Source organism: Rissa tridactyla, chromosome 8, assembly GCF_028500815.1.
Source record: "Rissa tridactyla isolate bRisTri1 chromosome 8, bRisTri1.patW.cur.20221130, whole genome shotgun sequence".
In the NCBI taxonomy this organism is placed as follows: domain Eukaryota; kingdom Metazoa; phylum Chordata; class Aves; order Charadriiformes; family Laridae; genus Rissa; species Rissa tridactyla.
Window position 1 is genome coordinate 51,444,112 of NC_071473.1, and position 21,263 is coordinate 51,465,374.

The 21,263-nt window shown below is 44.4% G+C and overlaps 1 protein-coding gene across 3 annotated transcripts in view; it reads left to right on the forward strand.

Moving 5' to 3' along the window:
• The window catches only part of FGGY (FGGY carbohydrate kinase domain containing), a 327,916-nt gene that overhangs the window by 148,365 nt on the left and 158,288 nt on the right, over positions 1-21,263 (forward strand). Inside the window, exons 6-7 of one of the 3 annotated variants that reach the window (XM_054211719.1) lie at positions 2,193-2,282; positions 16,910-18,876. The gene's annotated coding sequence lies outside the window, so the exon portion shown is untranslated. Of the gene's footprint in view, positions 1-2,192; positions 2,283-11,819; positions 11,878-16,909; positions 18,877-21,263 lie in introns of those variants that run through there. The other 2 variants (XM_054211722.1, XM_054211718.1) reach the window with 2 other exon arrangements.

Below are 21,263 nucleotides of genomic sequence, written 5' to 3' on the forward strand. Positions count from 1 at the left end.
GGGCAGGTCACTTAAAATGCTTTGGCTCACATTTGGTAGAGCTATTTCAGCTGTTTACTTTTGGAGGACTCAACTCACTCCCTTGACTGTGTTACCCACGGGGAGAATGTGGAGTGCGTGGCTGAGATGCTCAGTTTTCCACCCCGGATGCCTGCTTTTAATCAGATAATTCCTATCTGCTGTGCATAACGGGGCTGATGAGTGCCCTCTCCGTCAAGATACTATTTCCAATTAGTTTATAAAGGGTTAATCTGTTATGAATGTCTTGATCAGTCATTACATACAAAATTGAACAAGTCTAGGGGGTGCTGATAAATGACTTACAATTCTGCAATGTGCGTCTAACAAGGGAGAGGCGGGTATTAATCCTTTCTAACACATTTACAAATAAAACTTGGGTATCGAGTGTGGCTATGACTTTGAAAGCAGAGGCTCAGAGTTCTGCCTGCCTTTGGATCAATGCCAGCCTTTAGCCCTGAGATCACATCTGGGCAAGCACAGCAGCAGTACGAAGAAATATTTTATTGGTTGAAAAGAATGATTCCCTTCTTACCCAGAGGAAAGCAAATCATCCGGATCTAATAATAACTTGCAAATCTCGCCCCGCCGGCCTAGCGCAGATAGCGCAACGGAAATTTCCTTTTCAGCTGCTGGGAGAGCCTGTCCCCAAAAGGGCTTTTCTTTTGATAAGGTGTCTCTCCCGTCCCGCGCTGCTGAACCAGCCTGAATCAGCACGTCACCGTGCGAGTGCAGGAAGATCCCGGTCTCAGCCGCTGAGTCACATGAATAACTGGAATAGTTCTGCAAAGCAGAATTAATTCCCAGAACCTCTTCAGGCATATACCAGCAGGCACATGCTTCTGCTCCAGCATGACTTTACGGCTCTGTGATGCAGTGGAAAGGACACTACTGGTATTTTTAATTGAGATAAAGCAGTTTACCTGGTGTTAGAGTGTTAAACCCTACAAGTTTATTGTTGACGCTCCCCTGCTTCCAAGAAGATTTAAGAATAAGCCACGACATAACAGAGCTCTTAGGGTTAAGCTCAAATCAACTGTGCAATGACTCAGAGCTTGTAGTTCTTTCAAACCAAGTGTTGGGGGGAGAACCTGGTTATTATTAACTATTGAGTAGCTTGTGGTTCAAGCAGACTGTTTAGCCAGCAAAGATATGTAAGGAAACTCTCTGGGGTTTTTTGATCTATTATACTTTGCCAAAAAAGTCTGAATTACAAGAACAGTAAATCCACAGCCCTGAGATTCTGGTTTAGCAAAGTCCTTACATGCTTGAAATTTGGGCAGAGATATGAAATTCTCTATAGAACCTTTCAGTCCTAAAACTTGCTGGACTAAAACTGCCTGCATGTTGAAGAAATGAACTTGTCTAAAACAGGGAAGTGAGGGAAGGAGGCTCCGTAGAAAATGTAGAATCCAGGTATTGCTCTGAACAGTGGGCCAGGGTGGGGGAATAGGGAAGCAGAATGAAATAGAATAATAGGAAAGCAAGTAGAGGGTTGGAGGTTAATGAAAATTTTGAGAGTTTTTCCTTTTAAGCTGTATTTTATGTTATCTGAATAATAGTGACAAGCTGACCAGGCACACAGGGGAATGAAGAAGAAACACCACTCGTACTTCCACCTGTTGCTCTTGCGTATGCCATAAATGAATACAGGGTAATGTGCTCCACAGTCCAGCATCACTGAGAAGAGGAACTGATTACACGGCTTTTATTTCCATCCTCTCTTCATTGTTTTAGAAGTCAAAGTTTGTGCCATTTCTCTACAAAATGCTGCAATTTTTGATATATGTTAGTCCTTCAGAAAACCTTACGCGGTGTTACTCTTGACCGGTTATTTTCAGCAACCAATGCAAAAGAATATCACATTTAGCAGTTCAACATAATTGGGAAATATTACTGAAGAGGAGCTCTAGGGACAGCGTTCAGAAGTCTGGCTGTCTATGCTTTGGATTTTGCCCACAGATGAAAATGCGCCACTTGCTTGGGCTCAGAGGCAGTACCTTTCCCTGTGGTGGATCTGAAACGAATGCTCACCAAACCCAACCATTATTTCTGACATCTGTTGCTTGTTTGGATGGCAAAATTTGCGATAATGGTCAGACGAAAGTATACAGTCCGGTAGCCATGGAAACCTCATATAGTTTTTTCCTGTTTCTTTTTCTACTTTTTTCTAGTGAATGAATCGCTGCTGAATCCAGCTGGACGGGAGCCCGAGAGGCTGCAGTCCTCAGCATAGCCACAGCGCAGGGCAGACCTCCTCAAAAGTAAGGAGCTTTCTCTTTGCATGTTCTCACCAAAGTGCTATTTTCAGTAAGCAGCTTTTTTTTCCGGAGGAGTCCAGTGCCTCAGGAAGAGTGACCGTTCATTCCCTAGTGTCTCTGGCCATGGCTAGAAGATAAAATAACCCAAACACAAAGTAGCGTATCGTGACTCATATCCACATGACTCAACTCTTTTTCCCCATTCCTGTGTCCCAGGCAGGTGGCCTCATCCAGTCGGCCTCCTGGGAACAGTCCTTCGCCTTCGCTGTCTCTCAAGTGTGCCCAGACATCGTCTGGGAGAGCGAGCTGGGACGGGCCAGTGCCGTGCCAGGGAGTGTCCTAGCAGTTACACAACCTGCGAGACCATGGATCAAAGCTGTGCCCAGGTCCTTCTGAGTCTACGGAATAGATGTGTCCTCTGTGAAAGCTGTAAGCAGGGAAGGCAGATAGTGCCAGCGGTGGTTTTGGTTGTGTGATAGGGACACGAGAACAAGGGCATTGCTGTCAGTCTTCTGCTCCAAGTGCTAGTTCACAGAAGAACACCTCTCAAACCCGGGAACCCATAGTTAGGACAAGGATGGCTGGGATTTTCAGGGACTGTCTGAGGTCATCTGAATGTTCTTGCATGGTACCTAGAGCTACAGGATCTTGATCCTTTCTTGCTGCAGTGAGACGCCACTGCAATTCAGCTGCTAACTTTTGGCATACCACTGTGCAATTAAGGTGCTTTAAGCATATCTCCAACTGTCTAGATATTGTGCAAGTGTTTGCAGTGATGACTTACATACTTTATCAACGCAACACATATGACAGACATACTCTCTGCTGCCAATAAAATGTTTCTCAAATTTGATTTGCGCTATCATATTTTGCAACAAAGAGCACTTGGATGAGGGCTCAGTCCAAGGATTGTTGGTGCTTATAGCAGCTTTCTTGTTCATTTCAGTGGGTTCAGTATTAGGCTCCCAACGTTATCACTGTGACAGCAGCAGCGACGCTGCTGAACGTGCTCAGCTGCTCCTACGATCACTGCTTTCAAAAAAACTATTTGTCATTTTGAAGGGCTGGCCCAGTATTATTTTCTGAGAATCCAGTTGGCAGCTTCACCCAAATGAGCCTGTCCCCATCCTCTGAGGATGGGGCCAGGCTCTTTCCAGTGGTGCCCGGGGACAGGACAAGAAGTAACGGGCACAAACTTGAGCATAGGAAGTTCCACCTAAACATGAGGAGGAACTTCTTTCCTGTGAGGGTGGCAGAGCCCTGGCACAGGCTGCCCAGAGAGGTGGTGGAGTCTCCAACTCTGGAGACATTCAGAACCCGCCTGGACGCGTTCCTGTGCCACCTGCTCTGGGTGACCCTGCTCTGGCAGGGGGTTGGACTAGATGATCTCCAGAGGTCCCTTCCAACCCTATGATTCTATGATTCTATGAAACCAGTGTGTGGTTTCATCGTTGTCCCCAGAAGGAACTAGAGGTGTTCTAAAACTGTACAGCTGCTTTGTGTGATATTAGTGCATTCTTTTGTGGCTCTATCAAGGAAGGGTTAAACAAACATGTAACATGGTTCTTTTCAGCTTTGCCTCTAACCTCTTTTCTCCTCAAACAGGAGGATGATAGCACAATCAGTATTTTAGGGCTACATGGTTCAGACAATAGATCTGGCTGAGCAGTAAAGCTCGGTTTATGTTCCAAAATGGAGCAGGACAGGTATTTATTATAGGAAAGTCCCCAGAGTACAACAGTTAGTGGAATGCTCTTTCTATAAAATTTTACAACCAGTTTATAGAATTCCACAGAGAAAATTGTCAAGATGCAATCTTTATTATATTTCAGTCCAAATCTCTGTGTGGCTTCTAAATATCTGTAGTAAGTGTGCCTCTAAATGGACTTGTCCCTGCTCACATGGGAAGTGCGTCATGCCAGAATTGATATCATCATTGGATTATCCTACTTGTTAGCACTTTGAATCTTCATAATGCACTTTGAAGTCTTCAGAGGAAGAGCTTCATGGGAATATTTGGAGAGCCTGATTCAGTTCTTAATTGGATTGACTCATGTTGAGTCACCAGGAGACCCATTAGCCGCGTCTTTAAAATCCAACACTCAGGTTTTCAGAGGACTGTGAGGGAATCAGACCCCCCCTGTTGCTGCTGAGGTTCCATAGGGTTGGGATATCTACTTCCATTGTGCTCTCTGGAAAGTGGTGATTTCTAGTCCACCAACCAACACGGCTCTGGCTGCCAAGCCAGCCACTTTCTGCATTCTTCTGACACCCAGCTGTCCAACTGCTTGCCAGGCAGCTTCTGAAAATTATCTCCCACTCCCTGGCTTCAGCATCACTGGCACCTATTACGCACAAAGAGTTCACCACACCCACATCTTGCCATAGTGGAGGAAGTACTTGGCTAACAGAAGCAAAGTTAAAAACGCAAGAAGCATTTTCCTCTTCATTTCTAGGAAAGGCTTTTTACTCCATAACTCAGCTCCTTGAACAAAACAGCAAAAGGCAGTGAGTGAGGCACCTGATGACTAAAATAATTTAGCTTGTGGGAAGCAGCAGAATTTGATGTTGAATAAAAACCTTAGTGGGATTCATTTCACCTAATTTACGCCATCTGAAGTTAAGCATTCAGTCAAAGCAAGCCATCCAACACTTGATCCGTTGTCAGTGGGGACAAGCAGGTACTCTGAGATGGTGACTCATCCTGTCTGTCTTCATTCTGCTGCGCTGAAATGATTTGCCCTTTGAAGTTGCTGCCTAATACCGCTTCCCAATACTCTACCAAATAGGTAGAGAATCTGGGGTGGGTAGTTTAGTATTGCTGATTGATGTTAGACAGCTAAGTTAGGTAAGATAAAGACGAGCACTAATACATCACCATGTGCAAAGGACTATATTTAATAAAAGAGAACACTGTTTATAAGGCCAAAGTCTGACTTGTATGAAAGCAATCATGGGAATTGCCTAAACTGTATATCATCAACATAGATAACTTCCTGACACAACTGGTAGGTGAGCCTACCAGGGGAGGTGCCTTGCTAGACCTGTTGCTCACAAACAGAGAAGGACTAGTGGGAGATGTCGTGGTCGGAGGTCGTCTTGGGTTTAGTGATCATGAAATGGTCAAGTTTTCAATTCATAGTGATGTAAGGAGGGGGGTTAGCAAAACCTCCACCTTGGACTTCCAGAGGGCGGACTTTGACTTGTTCAGGACACTGGTTGAGAGAGTCCCTTGGGAGACAGTCCTGAAGGGCAAAGGGGTCCAGGAAGGCTGGACACTCTTCAAGAAGGAAATCTTAAAGGCCCAGGAGCAGACTGTGCCCAAGTGTCGCAAGTCTAAAGGGCAGGGAAAATGGCCAGTCTGGATGAATAAGGAACTTCTGATGGGACTTAGGAATAAAAGGAGGGTTTACCACCTTTGGAAGAAGGGACAGGCAACTCAGGAAGAGTACAGAGATCTCGTTAGGTTATACAGAGAGAAAATTAGGGAGGCAAAAGCCCAGCTGGAGCTCAACTTGGCCACTAACATTAAGGACAACAAAAAAAGCTTTTATAAATACATCAACAAAAAGAAAGCCAGGGAGAATCTCCATCCCTTACTGGATGCTGGGGGAAAAGTTGCAACCAAGGACGAGGAGCAGGCTGAGATACTTAATGCCTTCTTTGCCTCCATCTTCAATAGTCAGACTAGCTATCCCCAGGGTGCTCAGCGTCCTGAACTGGAAGATAAGGATGGAGAGCAGAACAGCCCACCCATAATCCAGGAGGAAGTAGTCAATGATCTGCTTCTGCACCTAGACACACATAAGTCTATGGGGCTGGATGGGATTCACCCAAGAGTACTCAGGGAGCTGGCGGGAGAGCTCACCAAGCCTCTCTCCATCATTTGTCAACAATCCTGGTCAACAGGGCAGGTGCCAGATGACTGGAGGGTGGCTAATGTGACACCCATCTACAAGAAGGGTCGGAAGGAAGATCCGGGGAACTACAGGCCTGTCAGCCTGACCTCAGTACCAGGAAAGATCATGGAGAGGATCATCTTGAGTGAGCTCTCACGGCAAGTGCAGGGCAGCCAAGGGATCAGGGCCAGCCAGCATGGGTTTAGGAAGGGGAGGTCCTGCTTAACCAACCTGGTCTCTTTCTATGACCATGTGACCCGCCTTCTGGATGTGGGGAAGGCTGTGGACATTGTCTATCTGGACTTTGGTAAGGCCTTTGGCACCGTCCCCCACAGCATTCTCCTGGAGAAGCTGGCGAATCATGGCATAGACAAGTGTACTCTTCGCTGGGTTAAAAACTGGCTGGATGGCCGTGCCCAGAGAGTTGTGATTAACGGGGTGAAATCCTCTTGGAGGCCGGTCACCAGTGGTGTCCCTCAGGGCTCAGTTTTGGGGACAGTTTTGTTTAATATCTTTATCGATGATCTGGATGAGGGGATTGAGTGCACCCTCAGTAAGTTCACAGACGACACCAAACCAGGTGGGAGCATTGATCTGCTTGAGGGTAGGAAGGCTCTACAGAGGGACCTGCACAGGCTGGATCCATGGGCCAAGGCCAACTCTATGAGGGTTAATAAGGCCAAGTGCCGGGTCCTGCATTTTGGTCACAACAACCCCAAGTAACGCTACAGGCTTGGGGCAGAGTGGCTGGAAAGCTGCCCGGCAGAAAAGGACCTGGGGGTTCTGGTGGACGGCCAGCTTAACATGAGCCAGCAGTGTGCCCAGGTGGCCAAGAAGGCCAACAGCATCCTGGCTTGTATCAGGAATAGCGTGGCCAGCAGGAGCAGGGAAGTGATGGTGCCTCTGTACTCGGCGCTGGTGAGGCCTCACCTCGAGTGCTGTGTTCAGTTCTGGGCCCCGCTGTACAAGAGGGACATTGAGGTGCTGGAGCATGTCCAGAGGAGAGCTACCAGGCTGGTGAGGGGTCTGGAGACCAGGGCATGTGAGGAGAGGCTGAGGGAGCTGGGCATGTTTAGCTTGGAGAAGAGGAGGCTGAGGGGAGACCTCATTGCCCTCTACAACTCCCTGAAAGGAGGGTGGAGAGAGGTGGGTGTTGGCCTCTTCTCCCAGGTGAAGAATGACAGGACCAGAGGAAATGGTCTGAAGCTGCGGCAGGGGAGGTTTAGGTTAGATATTAGGAGGAATGACTTTACTGAAAGAGTGGTCAGGCCCTGGAACAGCCTGCCCAGGGAGGGGGCTGAGTCACCATCCCTAGAGGTGTTTAAGAAACGTCTAGATGTGGCACTTCAGGGCATGCTCTAGTGGCAGAGATTGTAGGTTGTTTGGTTGGACTCGATGATCTCAAGGGTCCTTTCCAACCATGAAGATTCTGTGATTCTGTGAAGATGCAACTGGTCCTGGAAATAGTCATACTGGCACTGACAGATACACGGACATGGGATAAAGCACCTGCTCCTGCTGTGCAGGTGTTCTGTGGATGCTAGCAATTTTTTATTTAACCTTGTTCCAGACATGCCCATGTACTGAAAGTGTCTGAGTAGCTTTCTTTTCTTTTATAGGTGGCACTTGTAGCCTCTTTTAGCTCAATACCACTCCTTTTGGGGTGGAAAAAAGGGAGGCATCTAATCTATGGACCACCTGTGAATCTCTGCCCTATAAGGCCCTTTCCTAGAAGAAGACACTTGCTTCATTCTGTAGGAATAAGACCACAGAATGGATGGCAGATGAGAGAACAAGCAATTCCAACTATTAGGATAATGAAGGGGAAAGAATCAGGCTACTCAGTCATAAAATTAGACTTTGATAAAGTTGGCCAAACCCGTATGTGTGTACTGGACCCACTGTATTTTACTTCTCTTTGAGAATCCAGAGAAGGATCTACAAAGCCCAGCAGCATTATAAGACTGCTGAAATTTCCATTATGTAGATGCAACTTGGGCCAAGATTTGCAAAATTGTGTTTGATAGAGTACAAAAAAATCCCTACAGGTGTCTGCAGAATTGAGGGTAAGCTATTAATGCTACAGCCTCCCCTGAGGTGTGATTTTGCTTTTTCCTTTTGATACAATAAACCTCTAAAACTAAGAAAAATGAGTCCTGACTTAGACTCGCTAAAAAGACCCCATGGAACAACATAAGTGATCTGTGACAACTCTCTCTGAACAGCAGAAGGTTTGACTTGAGAGTAACTGTGGGCGATTAAATATTGAATGTAATAAGAAGAATATTTCCTTTGTGTTTCTTACGACGTTCCTTTGGTTAATTATATCATGCATCTATTGAATATGTAAAGCATGCTGCTAAAAATGTTTAACTTCTGAAATTAATAAAAATATGCCAGAAAACTAGATGTGTTATGAATAATACTAGAAATGTTACAAATAATGACAGCTATGGAGCCAACGGTCTACTCCCACAAGTAAAAATTATCAGGCATGAATAAGAATTGCAGGATGACAACGCTAGTGCTTTAAATCTTTGAAACACTTCACGCACTTTCACCCTAGAGACACCTTGCAGCAAAAGAAGGGGAGAGATGCAGGACCTGATCCTGTACTGTTACGTCAAACAAACCTTTGCCAATGACTTCAGTAGGTCTAGGATCAAGCTGTATAACTTGCCTAAGGTTGAACGGGGTGTCAGTGGCAGGATGAGCTCAGGCTTCTCGACTCCAGCCCTGCGTACTGTTCATGAGAGCATACGACCACTTACATAGTGTTATCTTCTAGCATGGCAGTGACCGTATAAATCACTCCTGCCTTTCACTTTCATATCATTCTAATATTAATAGGGCTAGAAGTTTAGGAAATAGCATTATGTGCCTTCCAACCCAAACTGTTCTATGATTATACACACACACACACATACTTAAGAGCTGGACATGATCTCCTTTACCTAAAACGGCTTTTGGACCATGAGTCTAAGGCTGTTTTAAGGCTTTCTTTCTGGTGGCCACACTTGTCCCTCCTTGGTTAGTAGGAGAAAGAGTAGTAGAGGTGAAATACAGCTGGGGCAGTAAGAGCTGAAGCCGTCCAAAATGGAAGGGCTTAGGGGACAGTGTAGAAGTTACTGCTTTTTTTTTTTTCCTGAAGAAAATCTGTAATTCTTTTCAGAAGAAATTTCTTCTTTCATTCATTTCTTTTTTTTTTTTCATTTCTTCTTTTTAGAAGAAGTGTGCAATTCTGGAATAAAACCCATGACTGGAAAAGAGAAGGGATCGGCAGAGCTAGACAGCACGGGGAAGGGGCAGGTCTGGCCCTGATTTCACTTGCGTTTTGGGCCTATTCCTGCTGTTGTATCACTCAGTTTGGCATTCTGGTGCTTGCAGATTGTTATTTGTGAAGAAAATCAGTTGGGCTGACTGACAGCATGCTGGATGTGTTGTCCTCGGGATAACATTTGCTACAGAAGCTGAGGACTTGATGTAGACAATGTACTTGCGTTTTGCCCAGGCCTGCACGTGCGTAATTCCCATTGATGTCGCTGACGCGTGTTGGTGAAAAGGCAAAGCGAAGCCCCAAGTTATTTCACTTTGCACTATCAACAGTTCAGTCTGAACTAATAGCTGTATTTATGAGGACTGATCAACTCGGATTGAAGTCTTTCCACAGACATTACAGGGCTTTGGGCTGGGCCCTGACAGAGACCAGATTTTTTAAATTAATTACCGTATTGCAAAAATGTTCTACATTATTTGCTTATTGTTGAGTAATACTTGATTTTTGGAAGCTTTCCTTTCTTCCTATAGTGGAATGAGAAATCTGGAAAATAAGTGTTTTATGGAGAGGACTGGTAAAAAAAAAAAGGGAGATGTACTGTAACTTCTTAAATGAAAAATTAATTTATCAAAACCCCACAACATTGGACACTCACAGAGAAAGACATGTCAGGAAGGGGAAGCAAGCTTTCCATGGGTTGTATCCTTATTTTAGGCAACAGTGCCTTCTTGCTGTTTTGTTCTTGGCCAAATTTTTTTTACCTTGCTCTAGCCACCATGCTTGGCTTTCTTGAAAAAGAATGTATAATATGGAATGATACCCGAATAGTTAGAAAGATACCTCAACATCATATCTTCACAAAGACTATCCTTGAAAAAAGGCAAGTGCTGCTAGGATTAGCCAAGTTTTCTAAGGAAACAAGACTCAACTAGTAGATATGTGTCAGTCTGTTATTCCCTTTCTAGTAATCCTTGATGGTTTTGGCTGATATTAACCAAATTTGAGTGGGAAGTAGAGGCCAAGCACATGAAGTTCCTATAGATTTTGTGCAAATAGGTGGCCAATTAAAGGATAAGGGGTCTTCTTGATGTCCCTTCTGAGGGAAATGCAAACGCAACCTCTATATCACAGTCCGCGTGGTAAAGACAGAGTGGGAAAGAGGTTTCTTTTGTCCCAGTGCTCACAGAACTACTTAGAGAGCAATGAGTTTGTCTCTCTGAAAGGAAATGCAGCATATTAGCTAATACTTTTTGCCATGTGCGAAGCATGCTGGCATTCGCACATGGCATTCGCACATGGCAAAAAGTAGAGGTTTAAAAATTCAAGAGAAAGATCCAAATGAAAAGGTTCAAAGAGAGGTGGCAGGAGAGGGGATGAGCGAAGGGTGTTGGGAGATGTTGACTGGACCAGATGGGTGGGCCGTTCCTCCTCGTGTCTGGCCCAGCACTGGGATGCGAAGCTTCGCGGTCGTTTCAGAGCACGTGAACAAGCAAAAGGATTGAGTGAAAGAGGTGTCATATGCAGAAGAGGGAGTGAGGAAGCCGATCTTAACACATTTTTCTACTGATGCTGTGTCCTTTTAGAAGCCCCGCACGATAGAGACATAATTGAAGCACTCTGATTTTTCTGGCAGAAGCAGGAACTGGTACAGAGCGACACAGGGGGTACTTCCAGTTAAGAATGGCTGGGTCTGTCCTTCTGGGCAAGAACCCTGGCTGTTTTTTCCCTGAAATAACACAGTCCCTTTCCCTACCCTTCTTATGTTATATCTGGACCCTGTCCTTACTGAAAGCAAAGGGAGTTTCCACTGTATTTCTTCAGCTTTTGCTGGTGTTTCACACCTTACTCTATTTCAGATACGAGAAAAGTTCTTTTTGGAGCTTAATTCTTAGCAAACGTGGAGGTTTATCAGAAATTATTTTTAGTGCCAAATTAATGTGCTTGCTCTGTCCCTCTCGTTAGTGAGAAGAGTAAGGCAGGGTGCGAACACGCAACATTTCAGCACGTCAGTGATAACTGCCAGGGTGCTTGCTTTTATCCTTGGAAAATGGAAGTTAGCTGACTTCTCTTTGCCTGAAGGCAGCTTATTTTATGTTTACTGAAAACAAAAGCAAAGCAATAAAGCTACTTTAAGAAGTTATTTCTGCTCCTGGAAGTTCATTTCTGCCCTCATGCTGCAGGTTACTGTCTCGGTGCCTCTGTGTGTGGCGGTGTGCTTTAAGTGAGATCATGGCAATAATCCATGCTAAAAAAGAGAGACACCTTGATTTTTATTTGAAAAATCTTTGGTTTTTACTTGTTTTTTTTCAGTGATCCAGTTCTCCACATAGTTGCATGAATAGCTGTCTTGCCACATCAATGGGTGGCAAGCATAGCACAGGGGCAGAAGCGAAGGATGGGGAAAGCCTTGCTCTGCGATAAGGTATCACTGAGCTCTGACCGCGTGTGCTCCCTACCCAGCAGCTGAAATGCTCTGATTTCACACTGCATCTCACCTTGCTTTAACTTGTTTCTGTATTCATGGCAAAGCCCTACTAGTAGCTATTAGCTGTATCTTTCTTAAGCAAAATCACCATAAGCGCGTTTCATGAAATAACTTCAAGCCTTACTAAAGCTTTTTTAACTTATTGACTTTAAGACCTGATCCTGCTCCCGCTGTCAGAAGTGACAGAACTCTTTTGATAGGGGGCTGGCCACAAAATTGAAAAGTCATCATAAATGCTTTAATACCAACGGATTTAGGGATTTCCTCAAGCACTTTATAGTTATGTTCCCAGCTTTGTCTCTGTCGATTGTCTACTGTTCTCCCTAATCCTCCCTGGGCTTTCTTGAGCTCTATCTTCCCATCCTGATGACAGATAAAAATTTATTGTTGCTAGCTCTAATGTTCTTCATGTATTGAGATCTCATTCCTTTCATGTAAACGTAGGAATGTTTTGGTGTTTTCTTTTAGTCTGGAAATCACTTAAGGATAATTCATTCAATCTATTATTACGTTCCTACTAGCAACCTAACATCTGAGCTTTTAATTACTCTAACCTTGCTGTTTAATTAGTTAAAGCTTGCTCGTTACTTTGAAAATTGAAAGTATTAAATAATTTCGCAACATGATTATTTTATGTTTGCTGAACGATTAGGATCAGGATGTTTTAACCTTCTCTTTATATGCATTGGTGGAGTAATATCCCTTGTCACTTCCATCCAGAAACCAGAGACGTAGACCAAAACCATCCATAGAGTAACTTCTTTAACGCTGTGTGACTTCAGACAGGGAGAGATTTAGATCTGTGCTACTTATTTTCTTTGCCTCAGCTCTCCCCACTTCTACGGTCCTCTTTCTGCTATGGATCCTTTTCAAGTGGTTGCTTAAATGGATCCCAGAAAGACTTGGGCGTAGTCCTGCTGATGCATTTGTCTTAGCAGAACCCACTTGCCATGCCAGGAATGTATTCGTGATGCTCCTATTTTGATTTATGCATCGGGAGATTAAAACTCAGTGCAACTTGGTTGATTATAATTACAGAATTATATCTTATCCAGTAACAGTAAATGCGGAAAGAGCTGTCCTGCGTTGGTCTTTGTCAGGGAAAGGAGGGCAGGCAGTTATCCAGGTATCACTGAAGCTGCGTGAATATTCACAGTGAAAAACTAGACAAACACCCTCAAAACTTAATCTTCTTTTTTAAGGCAATTTACCTGCAAAAGAGATGTAGATTTATTATTCAATAGTAGCCAACAAGCAATCCTGATACTTAGCCTTGTGAATTCTCCAGGACTATTACTTTTAAATGTTAGCTCTTATCATTACTGCTTGTTCTTTGCCACTCAAGCCACCACGTATTGTTTCCTTATCACCAACTGGATAACTCCCAAACCCACAAAGACTCATCACTTCAGTAAGGCTTTTTTTTCTGAGGCTGATTTATGCAAAGGGAGTAGTAGGAATACTTAGAACAATGCTCTCTCTGAACGTACTCCCTCCTGTAACTCTGTCGTGAACAAGTAAAAGATGAGGATGTGGGTGAAGCAACTTTAGTTTGTATGTGTGCACCGTTTGGTTACACTTGACCAAGTTATACCATTGTTGCAAGACGTCTCAGTGAGGGAAACATTTGAATTTCTAGTCTACACTAATTCTGAGACATGGAAAAATTATGATAGTAATAGAAACAGGGAGTTCTTCAGATTCAATTTTCAAGAAGACCATTAGAGACTTTTTTCTGATATAATTTCCAATCTTTTCCTACTCAGCTTTGATAATAAATATCCCTTGAGGACAGCAAACATGAATCTATTGAGAATCTTGGACGAGGGGTTTTAATGATTTCATTTAAAGTGCTGTTCCCTCAATTCTTGCAATCTGTCTGTCTCTCTCTTCAATTCCTTATGTTTTTACTCAAAGAATTTTCCCTTCCAATTAAGTGAATGAACCTTAGAATTAAGTAAGGCTGTCACAGGAAGTAAAATGAACATGACTGATTTTTATAATATAAATTGGAAGCAATTACCAGTTTTCTATCTTCATGCTTGCTTGGAAAATTTACACTTAACCCAGCAATACACCTTAATTAAAGGCCTATCTATCTATCTCTATAACCTTATCTTTCTAGCAAAAGTCCTTCTGTGAGCTATATTAAATTTACTATGGCTTCATCTCTTTATTAATAACCTTTTCGTATATTTTCAATTAAGTTTCTGGTCACATTATAACACTGAGGTAAGAGCTCCGTCTGACCTTTAATAGGATATGGATAATAGAACCTCTCTGGCTCATGTTCTCCTTTGGTAGCACAACCTCCCACTTTTACTAAAAACACCTACAGAATTTGTAGACGGCTAAACCTGCGCATTGCATCAAGAAAGATTACACCAGACTGCAGCAAAACTGGATGGACATCCATTTGCAGTCTGAGACTAGACAGCGCTTAAACAACCTCACTTTTTCTTGGTTTCATGGCAAATGTCAGTGGGAGACTGTGAATGACTCTTAACGTAAGATAAAAATATTTTATTTTAACTGATATTTTCCATACGGCAAGTCACGCTTCTCCCCACGTGAACCCTGAGGAGTGCACTGTGGGGCAAAGGGTGTAGTTACTTTCAGATGATCAGGACCACATCATATCTGAATTCAGATGTTAGCGTTCTGGGATTTGGACACCAAGTAGTATTGGCAATTAATGATATAGAATAATAAGGGATGTTTATGCTCCCTTCAAGCCCGGATTATTTCTGGGTGGGAAGGTTATATTTGGTAGCCAGCCAGAGTTTTGTCAATATGAATATCTGAACCAGCTGCTTTTCTTGCTGTTCTCCCATGGTTGGATTAATCCGTTTTTCTTTATGTCTTTGTCTTTTTTCTTGTAACCTGTAGCTCATGATGCCGTTCAGAATTTTACTGCCAGGAGCATCTATCACAGATTTTTCTCTTGAAAAGTGATTATCATTTTATTTCACTGAGTATGAAAACCACAGCTCCTCTTCAGCTCCATTTTTTTATTCTTGAATCAGCCTTTCCCTAATTTGCCTCAACAAATCCTACAACCAGCCTCAGCTGAAAGTTGCCAAAGCATAAAGGGGACCTAGTGAGTTAAATCTGCCAAGGTGACATATCTCTGCATTGATTCCAGTTGGTATTTCTGTCTCCGTGGATGTCTGAGTGTTTGAGAAACCTCAGCTGGCGTGTCCACATAAAGTGAGGTCTAAAGATCAAAGCGGTAACTTTGTCCCAGAGGAGGCAGGGCTTGATATTTCAGATGGAGAACTTGATCTGTGGCAGACCCTCGCTGGATGCCAAGGGAACAGCTCTGGGATGGGCTCGGCTCAGGGCAGGCGTGCCACTCCTGCACCGATGTGACTCACAGTTATTCCCACATGGGTTTGTCCCATTGACTTGAATGCATGTTTCACCAAATTACTGGTTGAACCTGCTGGTAAATGTGCCGTATCAAAGAGTTGTGGAGCAATATCTTCCTCAGGCGGGTGCTTGGCTCTGAGCGCTGCTTTGGAAGTAGCTGAGATCCGCAGATAACACTTGGAGAAGTTGCGTTATTTCAAGGCAGTCCTTGGTTTAGGTGCAGTCCAATGCATCTTGCCCTGCAGCAGCAGAATCTAACAGTCACTGTCTGGGCTGCTTCACTCTTAGTCAGCAGGACTCATGCTTCGTCACTGTCCAAACTGAAAGCCTATTCATCATCGTCATCGTTTGTACACCTGTCACGATACTGCCTTCAGCCCTACCAGTATTTCCAGCCCAGTCCACCCATTTATGAGCTTCTTCCACAATTATTTCCATACTTCCTTCTGTGTCATAGCCTATGTTCCTGGTATGAACTCCCTGACTTTTTCCACCAGGCTCCGAGTTGGTGCATATTTAGCCTCTCTAAAATACACATTTCCGCTTCTTTTTCTGCACAACTGAAGTTACTTCTACACGCGTTAGGCTTTGTTCCCGTTCTCCCACCCGCTTCCTACTTCCCTATCTGTTCTGAGATTGTGGGTGGAGGAACAATCCCTTGTTTAACATGCAAAGGATGCAAACACATGCTAAATAAGTACGCAAATCTTTTTCAATCACTTTCATTGTGATTTTTATTACCATTGTTTTGGTCTTATGATGGGAAGCGGAAGCCGAGTGAGCCGAAGTACCTGTCTGCGAGTGGAGCTGGGGCTAGACCCTGAATTTCCCAGTTCCTGTTCAGGCTAGAGCACATGACTGTCTCCTCTGTATGTTCAACCCCCCTGGAAAATTTTTATTTACAGAAACAGAAGTTCTGGAATTTGCATAACTTTGTAGCAGCAGTTTCTGCAGTATGCCCAAAAGACCGTTCGGTTTTTTTTAATATTCTGCCCATGCCAGCTACATTTCTGCTAAATCACAGTAAAGGAGATTACTGTGAACACTGAATACTTCTCTGCTCTTACCATCCCACCGTGAGTTTGCTGTAGTTGCTACCAGGCTGTTCTGCGCTTGGGAGCAGGAGGGAGTGGCATAAGAGAAAGCATTTCTTCTAAAATGTGGTGCACATTGGAAAAAGTCTCCCGAGGTATGTGTCTGGGAATTGCATTCAGGCTTGTCTTTTGGGGGCTGTTAATGAAGTGTAGTCCTAATTGCAGAGGAGGGAAGGGACTTGTGAAGCAGCAGATCTCTTTCTGGAGATGAGGCAGAGGAGGAAACAGGAGGGCAAAGCCAAGGAGGGAGCTGCTGGTGCTCTGGGACTGGTCTCCCATCATCACCAAAGCAGCAGACATCCCTAAGGTGCGCTCAGCTTTGCGCCCAGAGCCTGCAGGCTGGCTCCTGCTGCTTGGAGGGCCAGCACAGCAGAGCAGCAGGGCTGGGTGCTCCAGAGGTGTGGACAGAGGGTTCACCAAGTGGTGCACCATCTCCTCCTCTCACGTGCTAACACAGAACTGGCCGCCCACTTTATTTGTCATGGCTTTCTTTCCCCCTTCAGGTAAATCCACCTCCCATCCAGTGGCCCCTTCCAAACCAGGGCTGAGCATGCAATGCCAAAAGGAGAGGATAGAATGCTTTGGGAGACAGACGCAGAATTCCCTCCCCACAGCCCTTCATGAGACTCTGCCAACTCCCAGGGTCAGCCCCTAATGATCAATTTGTTCTCCTGGATATAACTGTAGGAAGAACTGGAAGGAGGGAAACCGTTCCTGCAACTTTCATTTTTGGAACTCATTTCTGGAACAACAGTTCTGCTTGCTAAGAGGTCAACACAGAGGATTTAAGGGAAGGAACTGAGCTCTGACCCTCTGTCCGGACACTCCCGCAACTGCTTCGGCTGTTCATCTCCCTCACCCTGCACAGGAGACGTTGGGAGGGGCTGAAGACCTGCTAGGAAGAGCCTGAACAGAGCACACAAAGCAGCACATCCTCCAGTTGCTCAAAGGGACACTGAGAAATGCCACAGTGCTGGAATGCCATGGATCTGGGGAAAGACCTTTGGGGAAGAAATTGAGGGGAAGTAGAGATATCACGCAGCCTGGAAGATGGGATACCAAGGAATTTTGCAAGAGGAGGGCTTGGGCTGAGTGGGATTCCTGGCAAGAGGATGAATTTGCTGGCAATTCAGGAGAAGACTTACATGCAATATTTAGTTCTCTCGTGTTTTAATCCAAAATTGTTCCGTGTTTTCCATTTTTCAGAAAGCCCTAGTTCTCATCTCCTCTGGTTACATGAGGCTTTCCGCCTTCAATTTAAAATAATTCTACTGGTTCTTCAGGTGATAGAGAAAAGCTTTGCACGGATAACCCAGTTGGAGAGGCTGAAAGCCTGGCGTGCAAACTGCATCCCTTTGGGGTAATGTGTGGGTTTTCTAGAGGCGTTCACTGTATTGCTTTTTTAGAAGTCACCAAGAGCCAGCCGGAGCCACAAGACGTATTTGGGTTTTTAGGCCATGCATTCTACCTAAAACGTGGTAGAACCGTGGGAGGAAGCTGGAATAGCCCAGAAATGGCATCGTTTTGACACATGGAAGACAGTGATTCAGTTATTTCACAGGTACATGAACTACTGCAAATATGCAGCTCATAAAAATCTTGTGACAGTGTTTAAAGAAGCAGTTTCATAGTGTCAGTCCCCTTATCATCTTGCCAACCGGTCATTTTGTTTTGCCACAGAAGCAGAGGGCTCACGGAACGGGTGAGCACTTGGTTGGCCTGAGGGAGTATAACTGTCTCCTAAGGAAGAAGCATTGTGCATGAAGCTTTAATTGACATTTCTTGATCTGGATTTGTTCAGTGAATGAGGAGAGGACATCAGTCTCTGAGGATGCTAATCCGGCACTTCTTGCTGACCTTCAATTGACCTACGTAATTTAAACCAAACCGATGTACAAGCGACACGATTTCTGCTGAGAAAGTGCAATATGTGCCAGCGCTTTTAATATTGCTTTTTTTTTTCTGCCTGTTTAATCTAGTATCTGATGTGAATGGAGGGAAAAAATGATGTACAACATATTCCTCGCACCAAAGTCGTAGAAAAGAAAATGTAAATGCGTGAGTGTGACACAAACTCCCCTTCTGTTAACACGCACTCGCACAGACTCGTTCAAGCTGCCAAAAGCATAGTTAGCCAACCTACAGTGTGGATAGATGTAATTTACTGAAGGGAGGGGACAGGTCTAATTTATGCACTTGGCCCTCAGACCACGGTTTACCTCAATACTTTTCAATGCGCAAATTCTGTAAATCTTACTGGGAGAAAGAATGTCAGCTCACGCCAGGCTCTGGACATGCTGAAAATGTCGCTCGCACACATGATGACTTGTGTTTAATTTGCTGTTGTGGATGGGCCTGAACCAAACTCTCTTGTTCCAAACATCTCTAAATTTAGGAGTTTTTGGCATTGCAGTCCAGATATGAGTCAATAGTTCTCTGTGTTCCAAAGAATAAGTATTAGGTTGCAAAGGTGGGAGTCGTTATGTAAATGGGATAATATAAAGGAATATCTATATTAATACTTTTGTTATGCCTTGGAGTTAGAGGTTTGCCAAGGCTTAAGTGGACTCAGGATGAGCTGGACACATCCAATTAATATAAGTAATGTGACTTTTCTTGAACAAATGTGACTCCTCAGTGCACATTACAGCTCTTGAGTGTTCCAGCTCTGCTGCGTCTGGTCCTCGGAGGTTTAGAAATGTGTATTCTAGTACTGAAGCCTGCTCTCGCTTCTTATTTTGTTTGGTGCTAAATAAATGGGTTCTGATTTTCAGTGCTTCTGTCAGGGAAGTGAAAAATATTGGTGTGTGTTATTGATGGATATACAAGCCCTAGAAAAAGAAACAGAATATGAAATTAAGAAGTGCATTGGACTTCCCATCTCTTTCCTGATGTCACCGCTGTATTCATAGTTTTTGTATCATGTCAAATCTTCGAAGGCTTCTCTCAGTGTAGCATCTGAATTTCTTCCGTTGATGCCATAACTAACATCTAACGTGTTCTGTTGCCTCTCTCTCTTGTCCAGAGGGAAACCAGATGTGCAGTTTATCGTGGGGCTTGGGTGCTGGCTCAGGCAGGGAGGTGGAAGACGAATGCCTTGAGCTGTGCAGTTGTGCTTCGCACTTTGAAGACATACTGTGGGTTTTGGCCAAGGTGCAATCCTGCTCGGTTTTAAGGAAAGGAAATGGGACTTCCTTCCACAGCCTCCTACAGAACCCTTAATATTATTTAAATGTTTTGTGATTCATGCATCATCATATACCAGTCTCACTCCAGGAAGTCTCCCGAGTGACTGGGATTCACCACTGGCAGATGAAAGGGGAGGAAAACAGTGGCACCGACGAAGGTTATTCCAGTCCCTCTTATGGCTTCCCAGACTGGGAAAGACAGGCAGTTTCCCCTGCTCCTCCACAGCTCCTCCACAGCTCTCTCGCCATGATCTCCACCTCCGCTCACTGCGCGGGGCCCCTAACTGGAATTGTTCTTTCCAATCCAGTGGTCCCTCGCCGCTGTGAACCATGCTGCTGGTTAGACTGCAGTGGAAGAAGCCAGGTTTATCCCATTTTCTATGCTGTCTGAAATGCTGTGCGTCTTGATTTACCCACACATAGAAGCAGTAGGCAGCATAATGCAAGCATGGAGCAAGCACAATGTACTGCATGAGGATCAGCTTAGCATGTTGGATCAGTGACACTTTGCAGCATAATACAAACCTCTTATTCTTTCTCACAGCTGTTCTCCCAAGCATTTTAAGCATACATTCACCCTCAGCGCACAGGAGATTTACGTATTTCACTTCCATTGACATGGTAGAGGAGACCCTCCTCACTTGCAGATCTGTTCTTTTAATAGGCATCCAGCACAAATGGGAATTAAGTACATGTGTGTGTCCAACAGAGAGTAGACCAGAACCAGCTGTAGGCACAAATAACTGCTTAGGAGGCCCATTTTTTTGTGCTGATTTGGTAACTCACAGAACAGCCAAATCTTCCTTTTTAGGAATGGGAAGAATAGGAAAAATAGAGGACCTCATCTTCAGATTGTATCGCCCATGGAAGAGGAGTCAGCAGGGAGAGAACTCTCCGCATGAGGTTCTCCTCTCCCTGCTGGAGCAGCTGGAGCAAATAAGGTTCATCGTGGGCAAATGTGAGCTCATTTTGCCTCTACTCCAAGCTGGCAGAGCAGCCAGGGTGTTTCGGGCTCTGAGTCAATGCTGTGATAACTTGCTCGCGTGACTTACTAATTGAAGTTAGAGATCCTTCAAGATACTGAACGTCTGTGGCATAGACATGCTTCTTTCAGTCTTAGTTGTCTTATACTCCAGACCTTTTCAAGTCATAAATCTAAGTCAAATGTGTTGCAAATGGTCAAAGGACAGTGCGGACTTTGGGAGAGACAGGTAAGGCTCAGTCCGCGCTCTCACTATCGGGAGATGCAGAGGTGAGTCATCTGTGTTGCGTGATGACAATGCAAGCACAAGGAACACAGTCCTCAGCAAAGTCCTTTTAGAATTAGCCACACAAAATCTTGAATCTTAGAGACAAAAGAAAACGGTACTAGGAAGAAAGAAGTGGCAATGACTGGAGCCCCTAATTTGATGCCAATGATATCTCAGAGTAACCAATTTCCCAGAGGATCGTCAGAGTTGTGAAATGAATTGTTAGAGCTGCTTTACAGGCATTTGTGGGCACACACACCTGCTTACAGCAAGGGAAAAGACAGTGCGTAAATGTCTGGAATATTACATAAAAGCTGTCTGGTAGACTAGGCAGAGCAATTAAAATCCATCTCGCTTAAACGAACCCTGAGTGCAGGTCAAACAAATCTAATTTTTATTGTTCCTTAAGGAGATGTCTG